Genomic DNA, 10,244 nt, shown 5'->3' with positions numbered 1-10,244 from the left:
CCAGCATGGCTGCAGTCTAATGACTGAAACAAGTAAAGATAAAAGATATAGCTTTAATGATGTTGCTTTGTTATTTTTATTTCATAGTCCTTTGATTTGTTGAATATCAAATATCTTTGCATTCAGTCTTAAAATTCAACATCAAAGGTTTTGCAATAGGAAAGCGTAATGAGAAAAGAAAACAGACTGAAGTCAGCTGAATCAGGCTTAGAGGCGCAGAAAGGATGCAGTAATTGAGAGCCAAGCAACAAGATGATATGTAGACCATGGAAAAAAAAAAAAAAGAGCTCAACAATGTGATGTTGTAAATGAGGAAGAGGGGAAACAACATGCTCAGAAAGATCAAATGAGAAGACAAACAAGAAATATTTATCAAGAAATATGACCAAAGAGACAAAAAATGTGGAAGTTTTCTTGCCAGAATACTTAGACAAAGTATATGGCACATACTCTGTTCTGTCAGAATATAAGATACACCTGTAAGTACATGTACGAAGGTTATGACTATACTTCTGTAGAGGTAAGAAGTACTGCTAATACAGATGGTGAAGCTGTGTCATGCAATGATAATGTTAAGATCAAACATCCCCTCTTCTCCTTTAGATACATCTCTTCTCATACGAAAGTCTGACAGCTTTCTAAGTAGAAAATCCATGGGAAATCTCAACAGTAAATCATCTTGCAGCACACTTATCTAATGAACAGTAAGTGCATTGTTGTGTATATTCCCCGGTCACAAAACAATCCAGAGGACAGAAAAATGAAAGAGATTTTATATGTATTTTGTATACACGAATGTAATCAATAATGATTAAGATAAAATCGTAATAAGGAAAAAGAATTGAAAACGAAGCATAGTTACTCTCCATCGATGAGAAAATCTAACAAGGGAACGAACTCTTGGATTACCCAAATACTTCAAAATCAAACTTATTTATATTGGAATCCATTTTAGAGTAAAAAACTTTTATTCCAGATATAGTTGTTGCTAATATGGTAACGAAGGCTTTAGGTAGGATTGTATTATTATTAATATGCAGAAAAAGCATAATTTATAATGTGTTCAAATAGTTGGTTTGTTGTAGTCGTATTTACTGAGTATACAAAATTCAGGTTATGGTTCATAGTTTGGTAAATATTTCCATTCGTTTGCAAATTTTGGTAAGAGATTAGTGAGTACAGGTAAAGGGATAAATAGCAAAAGTACGCAAGTGACAAAGTGCAGATTATTTTTAATAATATTGCACGCTGTTTCGCCTTAAAGCTGTGTTAATGCTTTTGGTTTCTATTTACAAAAGAAACAGGCAATACTTCTGTATTGGTAGACGGAATCCTTCACCCGCACAACTTTCCCTCGTGACGTAGGTAAAGAGGCTGAAAAAGAGAGGGAATGACGATGTGTTCCCATATCGACATGGAATACCAATCGCCCAGAATAGAACATTTCAATGTTAATTAGGAATTTTAACAATTAAATCTTCGAATCAATAATTTTTAAAGAATTCTGAATCTTTTTTTAATGACAGTGTTATTTATCTGAAATAGATACAATCGGTTATGTGTAAAGCGAGTGGTAAAGTTATTTTGAAAATGTTTATAATAAATTTATTGCTTTCAATTCTATAATTGTGAAGGTTGTTAATCATAGTTAATACAGAGTTGTCTCCCTTGTCTGCACGTGCCCGTGTTGCGTCCGCGCAGTCCGGGAACCGTCAGCTGCAGGTGCGCGGCTAGTTTCCACAATAGCATCATTTCAGTAATTTCGCCTTCTGTACTGCAATAAACAATTTACCATCTGACCGGTGTAGCGTGGTAGAGATTGTGTAAGCAAATGTTGTATATCTGTGACATGATAATATATTTTCAATTTACCATAGCTTACTGGTGTAGCATTAAGATTATATTTGTGTTTGCGCTTGTAGAAAGGAATTTGTTTCTAACGACTGGGAGAAATCATAAGGGAGTGAGTCGAGGTGCAGTTGCCATCAACAAGTTGAACACACAGCATCGTGCGGATATCTGCACGTTTGTCGTTTGGGGCCGTCAAAACCCATTTGTCTAAGAATGTAAGTACGAATACTCTTAGCTTTCCTATTTTTATTCTGTTTGGGCGATCTTTCGTCTCTAGTAGACCTTTCCGTCAATTTGCGTAAATTTTTTTTTTTTTTACATATGGGCTTGCGGGAACTTTTGAAGTAATATACATACATATACACATACACCGAGTAAAAAATTTCAGTTATCTCTTTCTTTCACACATTACTCTGTCTCTTCACACACACTAACAGAAGCACTTCACTTACACAACATACTGTCTGTCTCCCACACTCCATCAAACACACATACACACACACACACATGTACATCAATGCTTCCCATGCACGGTAACTTCAAAAGAACTTCCCTCGTCATACAATCGCTTTCTCTTAGTCTCTTTCGCTCTCATTACTTCAAAAGTTCCCGCAAGCCCCATAGGTAATAAAAAAAAATTTTTTTACGGAAATCAACGGAAAGGTCTGCTAGAGACGAAAGATTGCCCCTGTTTGTAATATAATGATAAATTATGAGAACAAAATATCTTAACTAAATTCCTTACCTACCGATTCCTTTTTCTCGAGAGGTTGAAAACAAATCAGTCAGGACAAGTGTATTGTTACTGTGGCTGTAATAGTGTGTGGCCCTTTAATAATACGCAAATAGCTTCTTTATTATTATTACATTTAAAAAAATGTTAAACTTTATTTCTTAAATACCAATTCAGAACAACGTGTTCACCAAATTTCAAAGATTTTACCAGAATAATAATTTTCTTTTTAACACACATAAAGAAAACAAATTCAATTATAATTGTTACGCATAGACAATATTTTTTTCTATTAAAAGAATTAAAGAAAAAATTAATTACTTTAACTAAATAAAATAAGGTAATAGAAACACTCGAATATTTGCGACAATGTTAATTATCGGCATAACTACAGATTTCTGGGATCTTTTCCTTTTGATAGCCAGATTTCAACACAATTTCTAGTTAACTAAACACTTTAAAACTTCGTATACTGGTAGAATGTGTCAAAAGAAAACATTATTTTCACTTGGCTTTTTTGATAAATTTGTAATTTGTTTGTTTAACGTAGTTTAATTTTTCGAATTCTAACCAATCCTATGCTCTCTTTTGAGCTGAAATCATTTGCGTTATCGCTATTGATAAACAAACGAGGAGAGTTGTGTTGGCATGTGCTAGAAACAACAGCCATATCTCTTAAATTGATGAATTTTGTCGCCCAATAAAAATATTAACGATATTTTTTGAATATTTTCTTTCTTTTTTTTTTTTACTTAAAAGGCTTCTCCCATGGTTTTGAAGGGTCAAAAACAACAAAAACAATATGCCTAAATCGGTCTAGAGTGGGATATGAGGGTGCGTGGAGTGTGGGTCGTATTGTAAAAATTTGCGAAATATTTTTTCATAAAAGGATGCCCCAGCTTTCGAAATTCCCCACCCCTCCCCGTCCTAAAACACTTCCCCACCAAAATTTTGTGTATTCAGAATCTACATGATATAACACATATACGTAAAAAAATTTCATTAAAAAAATATCCATTTTTCTGAAAGTTATCATCATCCAAAGTCGGGTTAGGCGGGGGCAGAAATCTGTTGTTATGCCTAATTATTTTAATCCTTAATTTACAGGTGGTGAAGCGAGGCCCTATAGACATATTTATCAAGCTGAGACATCCAGTTGCTGAATGCGATTTTCAATCAGATGATGGCGATGTAAATGGCCATTGCAGAGGCCCCTGCAGCACCTACAACCACAGGGGCCTCTGCAGTTGGGGGTCCCATGTTAAGATCAAAGTACATAGATGAGTAATCTATTTACTTTGGTTAAGAAGTTGACTGAAAATTTCAAGCCAAATGAGGTAAAAAGTATGAGGGTGCACTGTAAATAAATCTAAAAGAAATGAAAAATGCTTGTCAACGAATTCCCTCGGGAGATAAAAGAAAAAACAAAAGAAATCCCCCAAAACTGAAAATATGAACAACTTCAACAGAGAAGACAAGAAAAAGCAGCAGTGGGGATGAAAGGTGAGGATGTCTACTTATACATACATACAAACATATACATACACATAGGCATACGTACACACATTCACACACACACAACTGTTTTTTTTTGTTTCTGTCTACCAAATCCATTAACAAGGCTTTAGTCAGTTCTATTTGATAGTCATGTACCAAACAAACGCACATCTCTTAATCTCTCTGTCTCTGTCTCTTCCTCTTTCTCTCTCTCTCTCTCTCTCTGTATAGCTGGCCACTTTGTACCCAAAACAGTGGCTGTTGACCTCTAATGCAATAAAAACTGAAGATAAAATTCTTTCTGTGCCAAAATCAAAGTGTGCGCGTGCACGCACACAAACGCATAGAAGTTTGTGTGTATGTGTGTGTATATATATATATATATATATATATATACTTTATTTTGCAAAGTATTATTTTTTACTTGATTTTGTTGTTTCAGAGAAAGGTAAGAAAGTCTTCGTATTTGGTATCTTTGGTATTTTGACTTTATAGTTTGAACTGTACTATTGTCTAACCAATCAAAATATTGCAACAGCTAACAATGAAAAATAGAATTTAAGAAAAAACTTTTACGACTGTTCTTTTTATTCTTTTTATTTGTTTCAATCATTTCACTGTGGTCATGCTGGAGCACCACCTTTAGCCGACTAAATTGACCCCAGGACTTATCTTCTCTTTTGCCGCACCGCTAAGTTATGGGTTCGTAAATACACCAACTTTGGTTGTCAAGCGATGTTGTGGGGGTGACAAACACAGACACACAAACATATACACTCACATACATACATACATTTATATATATATATATATAAAGTCAAAATACCAAAGGTGCCAAATATGAAGACTTTCTTACCTTTCTCTGAAACTACAAACTTAAGTAAAAAAATAATACTTTTCAAAATAATGTATCGATATATATATATATATATTATATATATATATATATATATATTATTTTGCAAAGTATTATTTTTTACTTGATTTTGTTGTTTCAGAGAAAGGTAAGAAAGTCTTCGTATTTGGTATCTTTGGTATTTTGACTTTATAGTTTGAACTGTACTATTGTCTAACCAATCAAAATATTGCAACAGCTAACAATGAAAAATAGAATTTAAGAAAAAACTTTTACGACTGTTCTTTTTATTCTTTTTATTTGTTTCAATCATTTCACTGTGGTCATGCTGGAGCACCACCTTTAGCCGACTAAATTGACCCCAGGACTTATCTTCTCTTTTGCCGCACCGCTAAGTTATGGGTTCGTAAATACACCAACTTTGGTTGTCAAGCGATGTTGTGGGGGTGACAAACACAGACACACAAACATATACACTCACATACATACATACATTTATATATATATATATATAAAGTCAAAATACCAAAGGTGCCAAATATGAAGACTTTCTTACCTTTCTCTGAAACTACAAACTTAAGTAAAAAAATAATACTTTTCAAAATAATGTATCGATATATATATATATATATATATATATATATATATATGTACCTCAAAATAAAGAGGACAGATCCTGTACACTATAGATCTTTATTGCAATCAGACCTGGACACAATGCAGCAGTGGATCGTGGACTGGCAACTCAAGCTGGCTGTGGACAAATGTACCACCATGCATTTTAGGAGGAAAAACTCAGCGTCTACTCACTCCCTCCACAACGCTAATCTCAAAAAGTCTTCTTGTGAATGTGACCTGGGCATTATTGTCAATGGCAATTTGCGTTGGACAAAACACATTGCTAAAATTGCCAAGAAGGCTGAGGGTGTCTTGGCATCAATTACCATGTCCTTTGTGAACTGCTCTCCGGCTATTTATCTGAGGCTTTATATAGCTATGGTAAGACCTCACCTGGAATTTGCATCACCAGTCTGGAACCCCTATCTTGCCCAGGATGTTAATCGTCTGGAAGCTGTTCAGTGACGCGCAACCATGAGAATACCCTCCATCAGGCATTTGCCATATTCTGAACACCTTACTTCCCTGGGCATGGATACATTGAAACTCCGACATCTGGCAGCTGACTTGGCAGACACCCATAAAATTATTAACCATTTTACTAACAATAACTCTAAGCACCTTTTCAAACTCCACCTGTCTAACACCCATGGACATGTTTACAAAGTCAGAAAACTGTACAGCTCCCATGACTTTTGGAAACATTTTTTCACGCTAAGAGTTGCTGAAGCATGGAACAAACTGCTGGCATCAGTTGTTAGTTGTCAGAGCACTGCATCCTTCAAAACTTCCATGCTTCCTGAGATTCGCTAACACTACACCTGATTTTCTCCCCTCCATACACACGCAAGCTTGTATCTGACTCATACACTGTTCACTTCCCAGACATTTGTACATTACTGCATATGCTTTATACGCACTTTTGACAAGTTGTGGTGCACCTGAGCACTGTATACAATAATTTCATTATCTCTTTTACTCTTTTACTTGTTTTAGTCATTTTGACTGTGGCCATGCTGGAGCACCGCCTTTAGTCAACCAAATCGACCCCAGGACTTATTCTTTGTAAGCCTAGTACTTATTCTATCGGTTTCTTTTGCCGAACCGCTAAGTTTCGGGGACGTAAACACACCAGCATCGGTTGTCAAGCGATGTTGAGGGGACAAACACAGACACACAGACATACACACACACACATATATTATATATATATATATATATATTATATATATATATATATATATATATATATATATATATACATATATACGACGGGCTTCTTTCAGTTTCCGTCTACCAATCCACTCACAAGGCTTTGGTCGGCCCGAGGCTATAGTAGAAGACACTTGCCCAGGTGCCACGCAGTGAGACTGAACCCGGACCATGTGGTTGGTAAGCAAGCTACTTACCACACAGCCACTCCTGCGCCTATAAAAAAATGAATTTCCTGGCAGAGATTATGTCACTACTTCTAACACCTTACCTACTAGGCCACCTATTATTATATATATATATATATATATATATATATATATATATATATATATATAATATATATATATATATATAATCAAATTAAGCAACAGGATATCCAGAGGTAATGCAGTACTATTGTTTCATCAATTCCATTTCATTGAACAATGCAATCATTACATCAATTTAAATGCAGAACAATCTTCAGCTGCATAAAGACAGAATCAAATTAAATTAAAACAGATGGACACATTAGTATAATTTTACCTAGATGGGCTTCTTTCAGTTTTCATCTACCAAATCCATTCACAAGGCTTTGGTTGGCCTGAGGCCATAGTAGAAGACACTTGCCCAAGGTGCCACACAGTGGGACTGAACTTGGAAACCATGTGGTAGGTAAGCGAGCTACTTACCATACAGCCATTCACATCTATTGTTCAAAAATATATAATTTGAAATAGTTTGCTTTTGTTTTGGACTGGAAATTTTTTGTATTTTAATTTGTATGAGTATTTTTTAAAGATTTTTTAAAAAGATTCTAACATAACTTGATTTGAAATGGATATTTGTGGATATTTTAAACCTAGTTGTGACAATGACACTGATCTTTCTCTGGAAAGCTCCAAAACAAGGGATAGAAAAAAATCAAACCAAGATCTTGTGTCTCCCTCAATTTCCATCATTTCTTATGAACCTGATGAACGTAATGAAAGCTTTCTTATACCAATTTATCATGAAAATCACTGAAATAGAGTAACAGGATTCTTTGGTAGCAAAATGTAAGCGTCAACGGTGACTGTCTGGAAAATAGATTATTTGAAATGATATCTGAAAAACAAAATGAACCATCCCACTAAATGGAACAACGGGCAAAAATGGGTTTAATACATAATTTGCATATTTTAAATTTATATTTCACTGCATGTTCTGTAGCTATACTTATGCCCACACATTACACTTGTATGTGTGTCACCTGTATCTGTTTGTCATGACCAAATACATATAGACCAAGATATGTATTTATAATTGTTGATAAGGCCCAAAGTATTACGTGTGTATGTAACATTTGTAAATCTTGTATTAATCTTATGCAATAAATTTCATGCTATTTTTACTGATCACCTTGTATTTCAGATCTCAAGTGATGTTGTTCTGAAAGCATGAATCTGGTGCACAAAATGAGAGCAACTGGCAAACGACAGGAAGCGTATGGCTGGAATTATGGATCAATTTATGCTACCATATACATCAGTGACATTATTATCATCAAATAGCAATGCACCACAGCCCGGAGAAGACGGGCAAGCAAATAATGATGGAAACACCGAACAACAACAAATGCAAGGATGCGATGAAAATTCACAGCAGGTTTCTACATTTTCAGCAGCGGAGGGAAATGCAAAGGACTTATATGATGCATACTGTCAACAATCTTTACCTATTGCTGAAAATATGGTTGTGCAACAAGAAGCAGTCACTATCACTACTGACCCTGCATCTTGGCTAGAAACTATATCTGATGGCATGCATAATCACATTATGAAACTTGGAGCTGTTCAAGTAAAAAGATACCAATTTTCTAAATCAAAAGAAAACCGCAGATTCAATCCTGACTTCTTTTCTAAGATGCTGCTAAATGGCAAAAACATAGTTCGAATGTGGTTTGTATATTCAATTCAGCATGATGTGGTATGTTGTTTCTGTTGCAATCTGTTCGGTCATTGTAAAATGAGACTAACATCTGAAGGATTCAGCAGTTGACAATCTCTGAAGCAAGTCCTTAGAAGAACATGAGAAAGCAATGGACCATAGACAGTACATGATGAAATGGAAGGAGCTTGAATTTCACCTTAAAACATAATCACAAACATAATCACGCACACACATACACACACACACACATTAATACCGTTATATACAGTCACACACACAGACACTCACTAACAAAAGAAAATTCACCATTCATTTGAACTGCACCCTTTCACCTTCCTATTCTTATGCCTCTCTTCTCCTACTTCGTTTGAACCCTTAGAACCTTCTAGATTCTTCTACATTCAACCATTTTGACGTCACTCCTTATAAAGGAATTTTTTTAAAGAGACACTCATTTTCACTATGGGCTCCATGTGAGCAGTCATCTAAAAGTTTTTTGTGCATCTTGATGTTGACATAAGTTCCTTGCTTTTCCTGAAAGTGGCATAATATACTCCTTATTCCTTCGCAATTAGGAATATGCAGCCTTCGAAACATATGTCGAAAATAAAGTAATTTTGTTAATTCGTTGTTCAACTCCATTCTTTCATATATTTATATTTTTAAAAAAAACATACAAATTTCCACACGAAAGCATGTAACTTCAAACGTGTCTTCTCTGATGTGAATTTGCTACCCAGGTATCGGTTAACCGAATTATCCATAAGAAGATAATTCTATCAACTACTTATATATATATATGTATATATATAATATTAATTAGAGACAAAACCACTATTTTGCAAAACAAACAAGGAAAGACTTAATCAATACATAAAATTTTAATAAAAAGTAAAAAAGCCGCCACTACAATTGTTTCATGTCTTGAACGACAATCTTCAGGTGGATTTCCGATCTAAATATATAATTTAAAAATATAAGTATAAAAAATAATTTAAAATAATTAAAGTATCAATGAAAAAAATATAAATATATAATCTATTATAAACCTATATATAATCCATATATAATCAATATATAAACTAAAATAAACCTATCAACAATTAAATATAAAAAAAATAAAAATAAACTATATATACACCCATACACATATAACTAAGTATATATAACCATATCTAAATACATACACTAACTCACACACCTATATATATATCCCTATACATACACATAAAAACGTCTAGGCAACGATAAATAAATAAAATAGCCAAATACTTCAACACAATACTTATTCATACTCCCTCACACACACATACAACCCACATTCATAAACAATATACGTATACCCGCTCACACATACATATACAAACATACATAACTCGATATATACACCAATATATTCACACCCACATCTATACAGATAAATAAATTACGCAAACAATCACACACACACACACACACACATTCACACATACATAAACACTCAAAAGAAAAATAAACAATTCTTTACACGTGGTGATCGAACGTTTTTTTTTTTAAATTATGAATGGAATAATATATAATCAA

At 34.1% G+C, this 10,244-nt stretch overlaps 1 long non-coding RNA gene across 2 annotated transcripts in view; it reads left to right on the top strand.

Moving 5' to 3' along the window:
* The window catches only part of LOC115212348, an 11,734-nt gene extending 2,712 nt beyond the window's left edge, over nucleotides 1-9,022 (top strand). Inside the window, exons 1-4 of one of the 2 annotated variants that reach the window (XR_004999316.1) lie at nucleotides 1-1,823; nucleotides 1,923-2,066; nucleotides 3,692-4,087; nucleotides 8,163-9,022. The exon at nucleotides 1-1,823 is cut by the window's left edge and continues 2,712 nt beyond it. This is a non-coding gene — a long non-coding RNA (uncharacterized LOC115212348). Of the gene's footprint in view, nucleotides 2,067-3,691; nucleotides 4,088-8,162 lie in introns of both variants that reach the window. The other variant, XR_003881709.2, reaches the window with a different exon arrangement.
* Nucleotides 9,023-10,244: the final 1,222 nt, after the last annotated feature.

This window comes from Octopus sinensis, linkage group LG5 (assembly GCF_006345805.1).
Source record: "Octopus sinensis linkage group LG5, ASM634580v1, whole genome shotgun sequence".
NCBI classification, from domain to species: Eukaryota; Metazoa; Mollusca; class Cephalopoda; order Octopoda; family Octopodidae; genus Octopus; species Octopus sinensis.
The sequence above is the reverse complement of the archived record's forward strand: the minus strand, read 5'-3'. Positions and strand labels throughout refer to the sequence as shown.